Source organism: Solanum lycopersicum, chromosome 3 (genome assembly GCF_036512215.1).
Source record: "Solanum lycopersicum chromosome 3, SLM_r2.1".
NCBI lineage: Eukaryota > Viridiplantae > Streptophyta > Magnoliopsida > Solanales > Solanaceae > Solanum > Solanum lycopersicum.
The window spans coordinates 45,566,064-45,586,265 of NC_090802.1; the positions used below are offsets into that span (position 1 = coordinate 45,566,064).

Here is a 20,202-nt window from a genome sequence, read left to right on the forward strand (position 1 = left end):
TCAATGCTAAAGAAGTATCATCAGGTAGGTGCTCATGTGATTCAATGGGATTCAGTGTTACTTGATTAGAATTTGACTTTTTAGGAGGAGCCGGTTACCATTTTGGATAGGCATGTTTGAAAGTTGAGGTCAAAAGAGCTTGCTTCAGTAAAGGTTCAATGGAAGAATCGTACCACGGAGGAAGCTATATGGAAGAAAGAGTCAGACATGAGGAGTAAATATCCTCGGCTTTTTAAGCGTTTAGCTGAGTTCTTTTCTTTATCTGTTCGAGAACGAACGTTTGTTTAACTTGTAGGTGATGTAACGACCCGCTGGTCGTTTTGAGAATAGAACTATTTTGAGTCTTCCATAAAATTTTAGATGAGCAGGACCCTCTTACATTATGAGATTTAAATTAGCAGTACCCTCCTACATAATGAGATTAGTATGACCTTTCTACATAATGGGACTTAGTATGACCCTCCTACATAATAGGATTAGCAGGTTCCTCCTGCATAATAAGATTAGCAGGATCGTCCTACATAATGGGATTTAGATTAGCAGGACCCTCCTACATAATGTGATTTAGTTTAATAGGACCCTCCTACATGATGGGACTGGGTTAATTTCTCTTAACATAAACACTTCCTAGTCTGAGATTATTTATTTATCTACTTATTTTTTTTACATTTTCTAATAACTCACAAAAAAAAATTCGAGTTAAAACTAGGGAATTTTTTTTGTTTATTTCTTTTGTTTGTAATGGTTTTTAGGTTTCTTCAAGCGGACATGGATTTGAAATTCAAGAACAAAGTTTCAACTTTTTTCAGAATGATCAATCCCTATGATAGCTTAAATTGATTTCTTCAATGCATGTACCAACCTTATTTCCTGACATCTATTTTCATTCAGCTTGTAATCAAGAAAACATGCAGTCATTCAAGAGCATTTCAAATTGTCATTTTAAGTGGAAGGTTAAGCCTCGAGTTTATTCAAGATCAAGATATTCCCCCAAAAATCAAGGTGATATTAGAAAGTCAAGACTCAAGTGAAGACTCAAGAGATGTTGCATAGATAAGAGTTTGTACTTTTATTTTCCTTTTGACTATTAGCTTTTATTTTTTTAGTAAGGATAAGAGTCGCGACTTGGATCCTCGATGGAACCTTACTTAACTTCCAACTCATCTCCTCGTCTCTTTGAACTACACATGACCTGATTCACTTATAACCCGGGATATGTTGGATGTCCAAACGAAGGACTCAATCGCATATTTTTTCCTTCAAATACAAGTCGGTCAAACTTTATCACATTATCTACTTCTTTGTTTAAAAATTATTCGTATTTCCAGTCAAAGATAATCTGTAGAAACGTAATTTTTTACCGAACTTAAGGTATTACACCTTTTTTAGTACATAAATATTGCTTTTATTTATAAATTAAATATTTTATTTTTTCATCGTATTTTAAGTAAGCTTAGTTTAAAAGATTGGAAAACTACAAAAAGATATATGTTTTCTTTTAGTTTAATTTTTCAGAAATAAGCTAGTATTTTCTAATTATATTTTTAAACTAGCTATTTGACTTTTCTTATATTTTATTAGTTCAAAATAATTAGTAAACGTTACGATTATTATTATGATTATTATATTTTACAAAATTAAAAATAAATTAGAAAATAAAAACTAAATCTAACCCATTTTGACCCATCATTTTCTCCCATTACCCCACTCACCAGTCTTACACTACAAACGCGCCCTCCCACGAAAAACAAGCAGTAACACTCCCCACACACCTATATACATACTATTATTACACAACAAAGGAAAATCAACAAAAAATATACATCCACACACGTACAACATAAGAAAAAAAGACAAAAACACAAAAAAGAAGAAGAAAAGAAAACATAAAGAGACACAACAACACACTCACAGAAAAGAGAAAAAAAGTCACCTCATTTTTCTATATTCTTCCTATCATAATTAAGCAACACTTTGGTATTTTTCTTCCTTCTTCATTACTACTTTCCTATAAATAGAACACATATATCATTACATACAATCTACAAAAGATTTGTGGGTGTTCTAATTGAGCTTCGATTAAGATTTTGCGGTACTTATTTTCTTTATTTTGAGGTATAACTTTGCCTTAAATCTTTAATGTATTTGTGAAATTTGATGTACTTCTGTGAGGAGTTCTCTTACATTTTACTTCATTCATAATTCAATTGAATTGTTGTGTTGAGTGTTATATATTTATTTAATGCATGATAATAGTTTTAATTAGTGTTTATTTTTGTTTATTAATTTTTAGTCGTTAGCTGTTATTTCTTAAACAGGTCGTGGTAGTGTTTTGTCTTAACTTACAAACCAATAATGATAAAGTAGAATTTATTCGGCTAAAAAATTATTGTTGTTTTATTTATCGAATAAAGGATGAGATTATTTTTTAGCAATTCATCAGTGTTTTGTTTGGTTTAATAAGAGTTATAATATGTGTAAGCATAATTTTTTCACCAACTTAAAGATAAAAAAAAATAAAAATAGTATGTGTAGGCCTAATAGTAACATTAACTTTAAGAGTAAATAAAAATAAAATAATATAAATAACCCATAATTTTATATTGTATCCTAGAAGTTTAAATTTATTTTTTTAATTTTATTTAATATTTTTGTAGTATTTGATGGGTATTAGGCATGTTTAAATTAGTTTCAATTAAGAATCTGGATAAACGCCTTTCTTTCAAACACTTAAAAAAAACTCAAGGATGCAGTGACACACCTTGTCTAAATTATTTTAATAATTACTTGTTTGTTAATTCAAACCGAGAGGTTTAAATTGAGATTATTTGGTGTGATGAACTCGAGAGGAAAGACAATTATGTCTCCAAATGTTAAGATTGAGAATGCAGTTATGCATCTGGGTTAAGACTAATAAAAGTTCAACCGTCAAAAAATAAGTAAATCATGGCATATAGACACAAATATCCAAAAATAGTAAAAATGAGTTTTAGTCAATAAAAGCGACCATGCTAAAATCACGGGACTCGAGGGATGCCTAATATCTTCCCTCGGTCAATAGAATTTCTTACCTGAATTTCTGGTTCGCAGACCCAAATATAGAGTCATTTCCTTTTGGTTAGGGATTAAAAGAAAATGTGACTCGGAACACAATAACTCAATTGCAAGTGGAGACTCTCAAAAATAAAATAATCCCTAATTCAATAACGTCACTTAAATTGGAAAAACCCGTTGCGCGAAAAAGGGGTGACATATATTGCTTTACTTACCGTAATTTTTTTGCTGGTTGATGAGAATTGTCTTATTTGGTACTCACTCGTTTGCTTCTACACTTGTGTAGGTTATGAGCCTAGATCATTGTAATCACTCTTTCTTCTGTTTTGCGTCTGAGACTTACTGCGGAGAGTTGTGAGGTATCTGCTTATCATCTCAGTAGATACCTTTTACTCTTTTGTTATGTTCTTATTCTGTTCTAGAAAAAGACATTCAGACTTGTACTTCTTTTAATCTAATGTAATACTTAGAGGTTTGTACACATAACAATTAGACTTTGAGGTTATATTTGAGCTATATTATATTATTCATGTTGTTGAAAATATGTTAGTTTTTTATTCTGATTTACTTCCACATTTCCTTATTTCGTTGGGCTTTGGCTAACCTTTGTTTGTGAGATAAGACGGATGTCATCACGACTAGTTTTTGGATTGTGACATCTGTCATCCTACTTCAAAGATAATCAATCCTCTTCGTATCACAATGCTTCATTTTTTCAACTTATCTTATTCCTTTCACTTTCTATTGATAATTTTCTTTTTTTAAATACAAATATAATGATTGTTTTAGTGTTAAATGTGATAATTAATGATGCTCAATCTATTATACAATAAGATATTTGGATTAATAAAGTATATGATGCTATCTATGAATCTTTAATTTCAGGGTACTCTTTGAAGGTTCCTAAATATAGTGTATCTTGTGTTTAAAATTTTATTCGTGTTGATTGGTGCAATTATTATACAACTTAAAAGGCTTTTTAGTTTGGTATCATGACTCGACATCTTCTATAAGTAGTGTTTTTTGTTGACCGTCTTACAACTTTTATACAATAGGTTGGTTTCAATTGATGTTATTTTGCCATTTGTTTTTAGAACATTTATATTTTATTTTCTTTAAATGCTTATGCATATTTTTCTTAATAATTTTACACTTTTCAATTTCTCACAATTTTCCCAATTGAAAGTTTAATATTCTGAATTTCATTTTTATTTTTTCTCATGCTACATTAAAAATATTTTTACTCTGGTAACTCTCTTAATTATATAAATATGCATTGTTAAAAACTAAAAAAGTCAAATCTTTAACGTAAAATAATGACCTTGATATTATTACCCACACAATTTTTTTAATTAACTCACAATTTTTTGTCATCATGACCTACAAAATAATTAATAATCATATTCATGACACTATTCCATATTTAAACATTTATGTAAGTCTTTTAGATTATGTTTTTTTGTGCTTATAATATTCATGTTTTAATTTGACTCGAATAATAGGTAAACACTATCGAATAATAATCGACTTGCGCGAGTAAATGTAGACAAGAACTTGGGTCGTACTTTATACAGCCGTCACCATTAATTTGTAGTTTGAGACATTAAGAAGGATGAAGTCATAAGTTGGAAGCATGTGACCCCTAATATGGAAAGGGAAGAAAGAAATGGAGAAACCATTCTTATTCTTATTTATATAGTAGACATTGGAGCCCGTGCCTAATATATATTACTCATTCTCTATTAATTTATGTGATTATAAATGACATTTGGAAAGTCGTTTTAATTTTCAAATATTTAAATTTATTAGTTAATGCAATATATATTAATGTTAATGTCGTTTTTAAATAGTATTTGTTATTTTCTCTATTTAACTTTGTGCAACATTGACATAATTTTCAAAGTCAACCTAATATTTTATACATCTTCTAAATATCTCAAGTTTGTTCATTATTGTGACTTACAGTATTGTTTATGTGATTTTTAAATACTACTATATTATCTTCTTCTTTTCCAATTTATGTGAAACTAAAAGAATTTGAAAGCCAAATATTCCTTTTATGAATACTTGAAGTGGCTAATTATCATTTATAGTATCTCTTACGTAATTTTCAAATAATATATTTTTTTTGTCTCAATTTATGTGGCACAAATACAATTTCAAGAGTTAGAAAAATTACTTTTTAATGATATTTCAAAATATTTCAAGATATTAGTTATGAGATTTATAGTACTTTTTAAACCATTTTCAAATAATACATATTATATTACTTGTTTCAATTAATGTGGCACTGATAGAATTGTAAAAGTCAAATAATTTTTTTGTATTTTTAATTATTGTAATTTACAATAATTTTACGTAGTTTTTAAATATACAAAAACTCAAAAAATAAGACAATAAATTAATACGAATAAATCACAGAGTAAGTGAAATGACACTACATGTCAAAGCATACATTTTGACCTACTTACAAAATGAAATAATATTTTGATACATTTTATATATAATTTTATTTAAATCATAAAATTTAATTATTATTTTCTATTTTTTATGCAAGGGGACATATGAAATACTCTATAATAAATTACTAAAATTTTTGCTTAGTAATTAACAAAGAAACCATTAGAAGAAGAACAAGGATGAAGTCCACGTGGTTATTTCAATGAGAATATCTGTGAAATGCTAAGTAAGAATCTGGTGATGTCTGATTGAGCTAAGTAAAGGAGAATAAGGTCAAGTTTATCTAATATATATATATATATATATATATATATATATGTATATTGCTGCTACAGTGAGATAAGTTTTTAGCCAAAAAACATTCTTTCAATTCTACGTGAATTATTGAAACACCCTCCAAAGAGCCAGAGCAGGCATGTTGAAACTGCTTCTTCTAATATACTAGATTTGACTAGAAGTGGATAACCATGTTGAACAACATATTTCAAGTGAGACACATATATGAACGTTTCATTTAAGTATATAACAACGGTGACACACCCAAAATTATATATTAGGTGATGGAGTCCAGTTTTATAACATAGATATGTACATGCTATTTACATAGGCAAAAGAAAAGTGATTTATCATGGATATGCTTATTGCAGTAACCGAAAATGGCTTTGACTATATTGCAAAATATAGGTGGCATGGCTTCTCATTGATAAAAAAAAATTAAAATACAACAATTAGTTGAGGTTTTGAATGTAGAAAGTGTCACGCCCCGAGTCTACACTCTGGACGTGGCAGAATAAAATGACCATTGATGATCTTGAGTGAACCCTTGGCATGTCTTACTTATCTCAGCAGAAGACTCAACTTAATTCAGTTATAGAATTGGGAAAAAGTTCTCATAAAATAACTTTAGATATTGTCTTTGCCAAAATGACACTTAAGTCTCAAATATAGAATCTGAAATAAAGAGACATAACTAAATTACTAGATATTTGTCTATTAACCCTCTAAAACTACTTTAATGAATGTTGGTACTGACCCCAAAACATTCTTTGAAATTAATCTAGAAAAAAATAGTAAAAGATGTCCTCCGAAATGCAAGGAGTCTCATATTTGACTCTGGAGCTCAAATTGGATAAATCAAGTGTTGCGTGCTGATCCTGGTTAAGTGCGTCTGTATCATAAGACGATGCAGGCCAACTTGCATCATAACATTGAATGTACTAGTATGCGAGTTGAAAATCCTAAACACAATTATAAAGCTTGAAAGAAGTAAGAATGAACTTACGTTGTCTCTACTCAGCTCATGATATAACAACTCAATATAAAGCAGTAAGGACACATGCGATATAAAGGGAACTTGTAAAATAGTGTAAGCACTTAGTTCATTAAAGATAAAACAATAATAAACTAAACTTTACTTATATATGAAAGTAATATAATTTTTGTGCGAGATTCTCTAACCGACAACCATCAATATGAGCCTAAATAATGGTACACTGTATTACCTCACATTGCAAGAGGACCGCTCTATACCTTGTCGTTGATATAAAACCTGAACTACTTAGTGAATCCACTAGTCTGCTAAAAAATAATAAGGAATCATCCAAAAAGTATGACCCTTTATCTCTCTATGCTGGCTATGGTTTACGGAGACTTGAGTTAATATGAATTCACGTCACCATATCAGTACTCAATACTACTCCCAGAATTAGCTCATATGTTTTTAAACATCTTCTTCTCTAGTTTGTGATAACTGCTCAAACTTAGCTTCAAAACTCTCTTGGAAATCATCATTTTCCTTTTCTTTTAGTAAAGATAGTCATAGACTCTGTGGAAGTCTAGCTTCCTCTCTTTCTCAAAAGTTTGAAAACATTTTGTTTAAACTCTTAGGAACTATTTAGTTCTCTTATAGCTCTTCAGAAGTGAACTCAACTTGATACCCTTTGCTTAGATTGAAACTTAACTCTTAGGGAATACTTAGTTTCCTTATAGCTTTTGAGAATTTAACTCAACTCTTTAATTTTTGTTTAACTCACTGCTTAAGCCTTAAAACAAGGTTAAAATGTTTTTTTAAGACTATTGAATGCTTTAGGAACCTTCTTTGACTTGCTTCTTAACTTTTAGACTTGCCTCTTAACTTCTTTGACTTTGATCTTAACTTCCCTTGAATTGTATTATGGCTTCAATGATCATGATCTGATGTTTATGGATGATTTCATGATGTTTAGATGTACTTTAGAGTGTAGGAATCAATTAGTAATAATAGGCACATTACTTAGAAACTAGTATGAAAATATGTGGGAGAAATGGGATCTCAAGGTGACCTGGCGCTCTGAGAAGCGCGGGACGCAAGAGCCTGACGAACAAAGTCTGTTCTGAGGGGCTCTGGTAGGCGCGGCGCCCCAGGGTCTGTCAGACAGATTTTTCTGACTTTACTTCTTTGATTTTCAACTCTAAGCCTCCCTAACTTCCATGGATCTTCCCCGAAACACTTAGGATCACTAATATACTTAATACCCAATAGTGTAGACTCGTAAAACAGCCCAGAAACACGAATCAAACCACTAAAGGTGTTCTACAACCCAACCAATAGGAATTTAACAATTTGTTCATCAAGAACTTCAAGATTTATCATTCAATCTATATGAAACTTACTGAATAAAATATATTGGTGTGTGGGTGAATGAACCCAACAGAAAGATCTCACATACCTGAAAGGGATCACCCCCGATGAAACTCTCTCAACGTTCTTGGTGAAATCTTCATCTTTTCTCCTATCGCTAATTGTATTCAATATTCTAAAAAATGACTTAAGGCTTAACTTTTCCCCTAGTAAAACCTTAAAACAAATTAGGAAAAAGTAGGGTGAAAAAACTACTTTACCCATACTAAAATCCGGATTGGATTCTCCTCGATCAAACAACCCAACTTCTGAAAGGCATATCTCACTAATACGACATCAAAATGCGCAAACTCGGCGCCATTGGAAATATCATCTTACGGGATTTCCAACTATATGAATAAATCGCCCTAAATCTTTTTGAGCTGGGATAATGGTCTTTTGAAAATGACCAAAACATCACTTTTACACTTAGGAAATTTTCCAGATTTCCCTATTTATTTCCAAAAATGATTATTCTTGCTTTCTTAGCTTATAATTAGTTATCAAGTTACGAGATGTTACAATATCTCCCCTTAAGAACATTCGTCCTCGAATGAGAATCTTGCACTAAGCCAAGGGTGGTAATATCATTTCAGCACTCCACAACAAAAGCAAATAACAACATATTTACATAGTCATTATAAAGTGTTAAGAAGAGAATTTAGTACCTTGATCTGCATTCTCTATGGATTCGAAGAGATGTGGATATCTCCTCTTCATATCCTCTTCAGCTTCTCAAGTTGCTTCTTCAGCAAACTGATTTTTCCAAAGGACTTTGACTGATGCCACTTCCTTTGTTCTCAACTTGTGAACTTGACTGTCTAAAATTAGGACCGGTACCTCTTCATAGGATAAATTATTTAATCCCAACATCCTTAATTGGTATATTCAATGAAGGATCGCCCAAGCACTTCTTCAACATAGAAATATGGAATACCGGATGAACCGCCGCTAACTCTTGGCGTAGCTCCAACTCATAAGCCACATTGACCACTCTCTTGGAGATTCTATAAGGTCCAATATACCGGGGACTAAGATTCCATTTCTTACCAATCCTTATAACACCTTTCATGGGTGGAACCTTAAGATATACCCTTATCATCCACTTTTAACTCCAATGGCTTCTCCTAACATCAGTGCAGGACTTTTGGAGACTCTGTGTCGTCTTTAACCTTTGTTGAATTACTTTCACCTTCTTCATAGCATTGGTCAACTAGATATGGTCCTATCAACCCTGTTTCTCCAACTTCAAACCACCAATAAAAGATTTGCATCTTCTCCCATAAAAAAGCTTCATATGGAGCCATTTGGATGCTCAAATGGTAACTGCTGTTGTAAGCGAACTCAATGAGGGGTATGTGATGATCCCAATTTCTTTAAAGTAGATCACACAAGATCTTGACATATATTCTAAGGTCTGGATAGTATGCTCTGCTTGTACATCTATCTAAAGATGAAAAGTAGTGCTTAACTTCACATTTGAACCTAAACCTTTCTGGAAAAATTTCAAGAAGTGTGCAGTAAATTGTTCACCTCTATATGAAATAATGGAGAATGGAACTCCACGAAATCTTACCACTTCTTGAAGGTACAACATAGCATAATCCTCGGCTTAATAAGTAGTCTTTAGTGGCAAGAATTGGGATGACTTTGTCATTCTCTCGCCGATCACCCAAGTAGTATCATGTTGCCTGCGGGATCTTGGCAAACCTGTGATAAAGTCCATGTTAATCATCTCCCACTTCCATTTCAGAAGTTCTATAGTCTAAGCCAAACCTCCAGGCCTTTGGTGCTCTATTTTCACTTACTCTCAATTTTAACATTTGGCAACAAACTCAACAATGTCTTTCTTCATGCCTTCTCACTAATATACCTCTCTCAAATCGCGGTACATCTTGGTGGAACCCGGATGAGTGGAATATCTGGAGCTATGAGCCTCCAATAGGATCCTCTCTTGGAGTCCATCCACCTTTGGTACACCTAATCTACCTTGGTACTTCAGCAAATCATCTCCCCCTTATTTAAAAGTCGATACCCTTTGCTTATGAACATTTGCCTTCAAATCAAGCTTGATGGGGTCTTTGTCTTGATTTTCTTTCACCTCAGACACTAGTGATGATTAAGCCCCATTAGTCACCACTATCGCTTATTCTGTAGAATCCATAAGTCTGACTCCCAAGCGTGCAAGAATGTGAACATATTTAGCTAATTCCCTCTTTTATTCTTCAACATGGGCGGTACTACCCATGGACAACCTTCTTAAGGCGGCAGCAACCACATTAGCCTTACTTGGGTGGTAAAGAATACTTATATCATAATACCTAAGTAATTGTAACCACATCTTTTATCTAAGATTTAGCTTTTATTCAATCACATAGTTTGGGCTCCTAGTCTAGAGGGAAGTTATGAGCATTGCGTTCATGCATAAATTCCATACCAAGGTTAGCACGGTTGATGATATCAGCCCAAGTTTTAATTTACACGACCCTGACTGTCAACTATAGATTGGTTGAAATTGAAACCATTTAGGTTGAAAGCCATAGTGCTGATACCTAAGCCAAGAAGCTAGGAAGAAGTGTAACGAACACTGCCAAATGGTGATTCAGCATAGATTCTACATCTTGAAACCAAGCCAATTTTGGCGCCGCTTTATGATAATGAAACCAACCAGCATGGGGTCCTTCCCTGCAATGTATGTTGGAGAGTCAGCTTCTACTTACTTCCTTCGAGAAGCGAAGGTTGGCAAGGAAGACCCATTCAGTCATAGATCAGAGAATTCCCTATTTCAAGCTTCCTTACAGGCAGAAGAGTTAGCAAAGGTACAGACAGCCTGATCTAGCCAGTGAGCAAGCAGTGATTATGCCAGTGATCAAGATATCAACCACATAAATAGGTAGTAAAATGGTTATGGACCCACGATGATGAAAGGTAAGTGATGCGTTCTATAACCATGAGAGGGTAGAATATAAAAGTTGATAGCATATTAAGATTCTTCCTATTCTTTAGAAGATAAGGAGGCAATCCTTTCCCCATAACTTAACTTAGATTGGTCTGAAATGGGCCCCCGCTTACTGGATGACGTAAGTAAGGTTTAGAACATCATGGCATCACTTCTAGTAGGAAAGTCAAATTTCTCTCGAGTTCTAAAAAGAAGAGAGTTCAATCGTGCAAGTTGGCTAATTCCCCTTCTTTTTAGTTTAAACCTCCCTTCACTCATAGAAGTATATCTTGAAACATCTATTTTGAGAATTCCCGAAAAAAGGTAGCAATCCTGGATAGAGAAAAGCGATAGGAAGGAACCCATTCCAGCTCGACTGAAAGGAGATATCCACTTTCCTCGTGAATTGCCTTCTTCGAGGCATGATCAGGGAGCATAGGGCTTTTTTCTTCTTTTATTTGTGTTGATCTGAGCACCGTCCTAGCGAACTATTGGGTTGAGGGACCTAGCCCAGACAACTTTGGAGTAGAGTCACTTCCAATAGCTTCAGTAAAGCTCTAAAAATATCATTGAGAAATAGGAATCCGGGTTATCAAAGGATTTCATGCGATTATTTCTAGTATGGAATGAGTCAATCATACACTTTGGTATCTTATTGAACAAAAATGGTGATATTGTTCCTCCATTGATCAAGAATTTCGATTTTTGGGAAGTATCATGATCGTCCAATAAGAAGGGTTTCAATTTTTTTCAAATGAACAATTTGAAACCTATTGATTCTAACAACTGATTGCAGAGTTAATCATTCGGACCTTTCAATTCTTCATAGATGTAGATCTCGGACCAATGAATGGGGATATTTACAAAACTTACACGGAAAAAAGGAAGTGAGTTAGACAAAAATCAAAGCAACTTGGACAAAAAAATAAGTGACTTGGAAAAAAGAAACGAAGTGATCGATCGAACACTACTTGAAAACGCCTCTTCTGCTTCAAAACGGACTATTCCAAATGTTCCTGGAAACTCTTGCTCTCATTAGACCATTTGTATCTATATGCATCAGGATCCCGATTCATGGATCTCTCAGTTCGAGAAATCAAAATAAGAGGCTCGAACCATTTCTTCTGACTCTTTTTCAAATTCGATAAATATTAGTTGATCATATATAGTTCTGTGATACAGAGTATCCTTTCCTATTTGATCCCTTTGAGTTCTATATTCGAAGTTGTGATCGGATCTATTCATTAAAAAGAATCAATTAAATACATTTCTTATGTACCCATAGGTACTATATTGGATTTGAATGATATTTCGGATCAATCTATATTGAGTGACTGCCTCCATTATGTTGTTGCTAGCAAATACCACTATTTTTGGTTTTGGATCTTCCAAGTCATTCCCGCAGGAGATCCTGACCCATTTTTTTCTGATCCTTCGAGAAAAAGATTCATTCTCTTCATAAAAAATAGGAGGTAGAACTAATAAAGATTTCTTTTTTGATTCATCCCTGGCCTCATTCAATAATTGTTTTTGATCCAATCCGCAGGAATCAATAGAAAAGGCAAATCCCTTATGATACACCAAACCTGACTCGGTTATTGATAGAGTGAATAGATTTGTCATTTCTTGAAATCTCTCTTCTGATGCAAAATCATAGTGTAACGTGTATCCTCCCCTGTTCCGGTCATGGAATAGATGAAATGAATCAAAAAATGGATTTTTGTTCAAGAATGAAATCTTATTTGAACTGTCCATATCCGGTTCATTCTAAGTGAACACATACTGGAGGCTCCTGTGATTAGTGAATATGTCAACATGAACACCATATAAATAGTGACGCCATATCTCCAAAGCAAAAACTACTGCATCAGATTATAAGTCATGAGTTGGGTAGTTCTTCTCATGAACCTTCAACTGTTAGAAGGCATAAGCTATAACCTTGTCATTCTGCACCAACACACAACCCAAGCCAACTCTTGATGCATCACAATACACCACAAAACATTGAGTACCCTCTAGTAAGGTCAAAATTGGAGCGGTAGTCAATCTCATTTTCAACTCCTGAAAGTTTTTGTCACAAGCTTCAGACCATTGAAAGTTGACTATCTTCTGAGTTAGCTTGGTCAAAAGAGATGAGATACATGAGAATCCTTTAACAAACCTTCTATAGTAGCTAGTCAAATCTAAAAAACTCATTATATCCGCTAGAGATGTGGGTCTAGGACAACTCTGAACCGCTTCTATCTTCTGAGTGTAAATTCTAATCCCTTCACCAAAAATAATGTAGCTTAAGAATGACACATACTCAAACCAAAACTCACACTTGGAGAACTTAGCATATAGCTCCTTATCTTTCAAAGTCTGCAAAACAATTCTGAGGTGACTAGCACGATCTTCTTTATTCCTTGAATAAATCAATATGTCATCAATGAAGACGATGATAAAAAGATCTAAACAAGGTTTAAAGACTATGTTCATAAGATCCATGAATGTTGCAGGTGCATTCATCAAACCAAAGGACATAACCAAAAATTCACAATGCTCATATCTTGTTCTAAAAGTTGTCTTTGGAATATCTCATTACCTAACTTTTAACGGATGATAGCCTGATCAAAGATCAATTTTCGATAAGCAAGAAGCAACCTAAAGTTGGTCGAAAAGGTCCTCTATCCTTGGGAGAGGATACTTATTCCTGATGGTCACCTTATTCAACTAACGGTAATCTATACACATCCTAAGGGAACCATACTTCTTCCTTACAACCAAGACCGGAGCGCCCTAACGTGAGACACTTAGTCGAATGAAACCTTTATCTAAAAAATCTTTCAATTTTTCTTTTAGGTTTTTTAACTATGTTGGTGCCAGTAGTATGGCGGAATATAAATAGGAAGAGAATCTAGGATGATGTCTATGTTGAAGTCTGTCTCTCTTTCGGGAGATACTTTGGGTAGATCATCACTAAAGACTTCTAGAAACTCGCTGACTATAGGAACTGACTGAAGGGAAGGTATATCAGCACTTAAGTTATTAACTCAGACTAAGTGATAGATACACCTTTTTGAGACTAACTTTCTCGCCTTAAGGTACGAAATGGAACAACTCTTAAATACTTCTGAACTACTACTCCAATCTATGACTGGTTCATTAGAAATATGGAACTGGACAACTCGAGTCCTACCAGCTATTGATGCATAACAGACATGAAGCCAGTCCATACCCAATATGACATCAAAATCTACCATGTTTAGTTCTACTAGATCAACCATGGTGTTCTTGTTATTGATGGAAATTGGACAATCACGATAGACTTTTTCCGCTAGAATAAACTCACCAGCAGGCATAGATACACAAAAGGGTTCACAAAGTTTTTCAAGAAGAATCTCAAACTAATTTGCAACATAAGAAGTTACAAAAGATAAACTTGCTCTTGGGTCTAACAAAGCATAAACATAAAAAGTAAAAACTTTGATCATACCCGTTACAACATCTAGAGAGTTATATTGATATTGGCAGCTAGTGATTGCATTGAGACGGTTTTCCCCTCCACCAGTACCAGAAGTATCTCTTCTAGGTGCATCCCTGTCAGGTGGAGCATCTAATGAATATTGGTCTCTATTTCCTGGATTTCCACATCCTTTCTTACTTTTAGGACAATATTTCATGTAGTGTCCCTCTTAGTCACACTTGAAGCGATCCGACTGGCCATCACGACACTTATCATCATGGTTTCTAGCACACCTACCACAAGTAGGAGCCCAACTACAACCTTGTGCCACACAACCTTGGGATTGGGCTGGTCAAGCCTTGTGGTTCTACGAATTCTAGTCATTGTACACACCTCTGTTTCTTGGCATAGGTGCACTAGCGGATAATGGTGCATGCCCTTTTTGTTTCTAAAATTGTGGTTGACTCGAACCACCTTCCTGTTGCCCAAACTCATTTACGGTCATGGCCTTCTTGTTTCTATACTCTTCTCTATCCCTCCCTCTTCAACTTGCTTTACATAGACCATTAGCATGGATATGTCCATATCGCTTATCAACATTGTAGACCTACCTTCTTTACTTGAAGCACGACCCAAACTAGCAACAAACAATCTTGTTCTGCTCCTCATATCCTTCACCATCTCTGTAGCATAGAGAGACAGTTGGGTGAACTTTAACCCATAATCGTGCACACTCAAGGATTCTATTTCAAAGTGAGGAACTCTCATACCTTTGCTTCCTTCAGTTCTCAGGGAAAGAAACGCCCCAAGAAGGCTTCTTCAAATCAAACCCAGCTTGGATGTTGTGCATCCTCAGCTCCACCATCCTTTCATTGATCAAACTAGGTTCTAGCCACACCCTTCGTTGATATGCATCTAACTCAACTCTCTCACCGCCAACCACATGCATCACGTCGAACACCTTCTTTAACTCTTTCACAAATTTTTTTGGGTCCTCAGTAGTGTTAGAACTAGTGAAGCTTGGGGGATTCATCCTCAAGAATATCCTTAAACTGTTAGCCCATTCTTGTCGAGCTCCTCTTTGTTGCGCGACTTTGTTGGTCACAACTTTACTCAAATTTCGGATAGCTTCATGGAACACAACATTTGTGACTTCTCCTTGCGGTTGCACATCAGGTGCATTGGGTAACTTTTGTTCCACAACATTTCTTCTGGCGGGACAACCTCTCGCTGCTCTTCTTGGAGGCATTGTAAATCAATGAAATACGCGTAAGCACGAGTTAGAGAGATACTTTTAGAGATAAACTGTAACGTGGAAAAAAATATGAAAGAAGTGAGACATTCCTAAATATTGTAGCCTCCTAATCATAGATGTGGTGTGCTTCACAGCGATGACTAAGACTCTACAGAGACGGCTTCATAGACTCCCTAGGTTTGTTGAACTATATGCTTTGATACCAAGTTTGTCACGCCCCGAGTCTACACACTGGACGTGGACGACACCCAATGACCATTGCTGATCTTGAGCGAACCCTTGGCCTGGATTACTTATCTTAGCGAAAGACTCAACTTAACTCAGTAATAGAATTGGGAAAAGTTCTCATAAAATAACTGTAAATACTGTCTTGGCCAAAATGGCACTTAAGTCTCAAATATAGAATTTGAAATAAAGAGACACAACTAAACTACTAATTATCCATCTATGAAGCCTCTAAAACTACTTTGATGAATGTTGGGTCTGACCACAAAATATTCTTTGAACTTAATTTAGAAAAAATAATAAAAGATGTCCTCCGGAATGCAAGGAGGCTCACCATTGACTATGGAGATCAAATTGGATAATTGAAGTGTTGTGTCCTGATCTTGATTACCTATGTTTGCATCATAAACGATGCAGGCCAATTGGTATCAGTTCATTAAATGTACTAGTATGTGAGTTGGAAATGCTAAACACAACTATAAAGCTTGAAAGGAGTAATAATGAACTTACCTTGGCTCTACTCAACTCATGATATAACAACTCAATACAAAGAAGTAAGGACACATGAGATATAAAGGGAATTGTAAAACAGTGCAAACACTTAGTTCATTAAAGATCAAACAATAATAAACTCAACTTTACTTATATATGAAGGTAATATAATTTCTCTGAGAGATTCTCTAACCGACAACCATCACTATGAGCCTAAGTGATAGTATAACGTATTACCTCACATTGCAAGAGGACCGCTCTATACCTTGCTGTCGGTATAGAATCTGAACTACTAAGTGGATCCACTAGCCTATGCTAAAATGCACTAAGGAATCATCTGAAAAGTATGATACTTTATCTCTCCATGCTGGCTACATGGTTTAATGGAGACTTGAGTTAATATGAACTCCCGTCACCATATTGGTGCTCAATACTACTCCCAAAGTACTTAGATCATATATTTTTAAAAGAACTTCTTCTCTTGTTTGAAATAACTGCTCAAACTTAGCTTCAAAAACTCTTTTGGAAATCATATTTTCCTTTTCTTTTACTAAAACTAGTCATAGGCTATGTGGAAGTCTAACTTCCTGTCTTTTTCAAAAATTTGAAAACATTTTGTTTAAACTCTTAGGTCCCTTATAACTCTTGAGAAGTGAAGTCAACTTTATACTCTTCGCTTACTTGAAACTTAACTCTTAAGGAGTACTTAGTTTCCTTATAGATTTAGAAAATTTAACTCAACTCTTTACTCTTTGTTTAACTCATTGCTTGAGCCTTAAAACAAGGTTAAAATGTTTGTTTAAGACTCCTTAAGGCTTTAGGAACTTTCTTTAACTTGCTTCTTAACTTTTAGACTGACTCTTAACTTCTTTGACTTTGATCTTAAGTTCCCTTAAATTGGATTATGGATTCAAGAATCATGACATCATGTTTATGGATTATTTCATGATGTTTAGATGTACTTTAAAGTGTTGGAGTCAATTAGGAATAATAGGTACATCACTTAGAAACTAATACAAAAATATGGGGGAGAAATGAGATCTACAGGTGACCCTGGTGCTTTGAGAGGCGTGGGACGCCAAAGCATGACGGACATAGTCTGTCATGAGGGGCTTCGGTAGGCGCGGTGTCCAAGGGCCTGTCAAACGGGTTTTTCCAACTTTTCTTCTCCAATTTTCAACTCTAAATCTACCAAACTTCCATGGATCTTCCCCTAAACACTTAGGATTACTAATATACTAAATACCCAATAGTTTAGACTCATAAAACAGCTAGAAACACGAATCAAACCACTAAAGGTATTCTAAAACCCAACCAATAGGAATTTAACAATTTGGTAATCAAGAACTTAAAGATTTATCATTCAATATCTATATGAAACTTGCAGAATTAAACATAATGGTGTGTGGGTTAACGAACCCAACACAGAAAGATCTCACATACCTTAAAGAGATAACCCGCGATGAAACTCTCTCAACAATCTTTTGGTAAAATCTTGGTCTTTTCTCCTTTCTCTTTCTTCTTTTTTTTCCCAATCCCTAAGTGTATTCAATATTCTAAAAACTAACTTAAGGCGTAATTTCTCCCCTGATGAACCCTTAAAACAAATTAGGAAATAGTAGGGTGAAAATACTATTTTACCCATACTAAATTCCGAATTGGATTCTGCTCGATTCAACAACCCAACTTCCGAAAGACATATCTCAGTCATACGACATAAAAAATGCACAAACTTGGCGCCTTTGGAAATACCTTCTCAAGGGCTTTCCAATCATATAAATAACTCACCCTAACTCCTCCTGAGCTGGGAGTTATGACCGTTTGAAAATGACCAAAACATCACTTTTACATTTAGGAACTAGATTTCTCTATTTATTTCCAAAAATGATTATTCTTGGTTTCTTAGATTATTATTAGTTATTTCAAGTTACTAGATGTTTTAGGAATTAGCAATTTTGAAAAGGTAAAATGGAATAGTTTTTGCAGAAGTTTATATACTTTATTATAGTGTTTTTGAGGGGGAGTTTCCACCTCTAGAGCATGCGTCTGATGGAAAATGACTTCTTTCTTGTATTTTTTATTTGTAACATGATTTTCAATCTTCCTTTTGCTTCATGTTTGATGAGCAAAGAGAAGAAGAATATGGTCAAGTCCATTTAATATCTATATTGTTGCTACAGTGAGATAACTTTTCAGCCAACAATATTTTTTTCAATTCTACGTGAATTATTGAAACACCTTTTTAAGTGTCAAAGCAGGCATGCTGAAACTGCCGCTTCTAATATACTAGAAGTGGATGGCCCCCGAAATTTCAAGTGAGACACATATATAAAGGTTTCATATTTAGTACATAACAATTGTGATATAACCAAAATAATATATTAGGTTGAAGACCCAAGTTTTATAACAGAGATATGCACATTTTATTTACAAGGGCAAAAGAAAAGATATTTGTTATGGATATCCTTGCTGCAGTGACCTATATTACAATACGTAAGGGGCATGTCTTTTTACTAATAAAAATAATACAGCAGCTAGTTGAAGTTCTGAGTGTAGGAAATAGCAGTTTTGAAAAGGTAAAATGGTATAGTTCAGGAAGAAGTTTATATATACCTTTTTTATAGTGTTTTGGAGGGGGAGTTTCACCTCTAGAGCATGCATGTGATGGGAAGTGGCTTCTTCCTTGTTTTTTTTTGTTTGTGACAGAATTTTTAATCAATCTGTTGCTGCTTCTTGTTGTGTCCATTGGAGTAGGTGATGATGGTGCACTGATGATGCTTTTTTTTCCCACATATGACAAGACAATCAATTTTTCAAGTGTTTCATCTATTTTTTTAGCAAATTACTTTCTAATTTGAATGGAGAATATTTTTTTAGTTAATTGTATTGTCACATTTACAAGAGATAACATTTGTTTCTAGGGGAGGCATTTGAATTTTTATGGATGATAAAATATTAATTTACAATAGGCATCTATATTATATTTATTTTAATTAGGTGTAATATATATATAAACACCTTATTGCAGCAAATGTCGTAGATCTCTTCTGAAGTGAGATATAACATTATTTTAGTAGGTTGATCTGCGATTAGTGCTTTTGATGAAAATGGTGACATCAAATTGGCATCTAATATAAAAAAAAATAAGATAATGAAATATAGAGGATGATTTACAGTTGTTACTCGACAAGTAAGACATAAAAAATGTAATTTAGGTGGAGAGGAAAAAAGAGGAATCATGGGTGCACACATGATTATTCATTATCAGTACTGGTAGAAGGAAAATTGTCTTTTCGGTTTGAAGTATTATGAATCACAGTTATCAAAAATAGAACTAATTTGAATAGTTAGACATAAGGAGAAATTGTTGCATGGTAATTCTAAGTTTTTTACTTCTACCTCAAACCTTAATTGAAAATGTGCTAGAAATACAAAAAAAAAACACAAAAATGATCACACCCTTGGATAGTATAACTGATGTTAATTATCAATTGTAAACTTCTAAAATAAAAACAAATTTGAACTCTCAAATATCCATTGGTATGTTACAATAGGAAGAATTACTAATCATATTTTTTTTAAATGAATAGAAAGTGTTGAATTTAAATAACAACAAGAGCTCATTTAAAGATCACATTACCATCCTATAGAAACAATATTCTAATGGAGTAAAT

At 33.9% G+C, this 20,202-nt stretch overlaps 1 long non-coding RNA gene across 1 annotated transcript; it reads left to right on the forward strand.

The window, feature by feature from the left end:
- Window positions 1-1,483: 1,483 nt before the first annotated feature.
- On the forward strand, window positions 1,484-3,580 carry LOC109119785 (uncharacterized). Its single transcript, XR_002027211.3, has 2 exons — window positions 1,484-2,115; window positions 3,341-3,580. It is a non-coding gene; the product is annotated as an uncharacterized lncRNA (long non-coding RNA).
- The last annotated feature ends 16,622 nt before the right edge of the window (window positions 3,581-20,202 follow it).